Source organism: Chelonoidis abingdonii, chromosome 3 (genome assembly GCF_003597395.2).
Source record: "Chelonoidis abingdonii isolate Lonesome George chromosome 3, CheloAbing_2.0, whole genome shotgun sequence".
In the NCBI taxonomy this organism is placed as follows: Eukaryota; Metazoa; Chordata; order Testudines; family Testudinidae; genus Chelonoidis; species Chelonoidis abingdonii.
The window spans coordinates 265880-266921 of record NC_133771.1 but is presented as its reverse complement, the minus strand read 5'-3'; positions in this window follow the sequence as shown (position 1 = coordinate 266921).

Below are 1042 nucleotides of genomic sequence, written 5' to 3'. Positions count from 1 at the left end.
CCACCTCAGTACAACAGGTGCTGCTGGGAAGCAGAAAACCTTCCACGTGGACGACATATCTCACCAAGTGGAAGCGCTTCTCCCACTGGTTCATTCAGCGTAATTCTATCCCTGAAGGTGTATCAGTCCCCATTATCTTGGACTATTTATGGTTCCTCAAGGAGCAGGGCCTGGCGATCTCTTCTATAAGGGTGCATCTTGCAGCTATTTCCGCCTTCCACCCTGGGGAAACTGGCAGTTCAATCTTTTCTCACCCCATAATTTCCAGATTCCTCAAAGGCTTGGAGTGGCTGTACCCTCAGGTCAAGCGCCCGACCACTACCTAGGATCTAAACCTGGTGTTGGCTAGGCTTATGGGTCCCCCCTTTGAGCCTTTAGCCACATGTTGCTGCTGTACCTTTCCTGGAAGACAGCCTTCCTCATCGCTATCACCTCAGCTAGACGAGTCTCGGAACTCCAAGCTTTGACTGCGGATCCCCCGTATACGGTATTCCACAAGGACAAGGTACAACTGTGACCGCATCCGGCATTCCTCCCTAAGGTGGTCTCTGCCTTCCACGTTAATCAAGATATCTTTCTACCAGTCTTTTTCCCGAAGCTGCACTCATCGAGTCGGGAACAACAGCCGCATACCTTGGGTGTCCGCGGGGCTCTCGCCTTTTATATCGAGAGGACCAAACCCTTCCAACGCTCGCCTCAGCTCTTTGTATCTGTCTCAGAGTGCATAAAGGGCATGCCAGTCTCTTCCCAACGAATTTCATCTTGAGTGACATCCTGTATCCGGAGAGGCTATAACTTGGCTCACATTCTGACTGGCCATCTCACTGCCCATTCTACGTGGGCTCAAGCCTCATCTGCCGCTTTCCTGGCCCATGTTCCCATCCAGGAAATATGTCGCGCGGCTACCCTGGTCTTCCATCCACACCTTTGCATCACACTACACACTGGTCCGGCAGTCCAGAGATGATGCCGCCTTTGGCTCCACGGTCTTACATTCCGCAATTTCTCACTCCAACCCCACCGCCTAGGTAAGGCTTGGGAA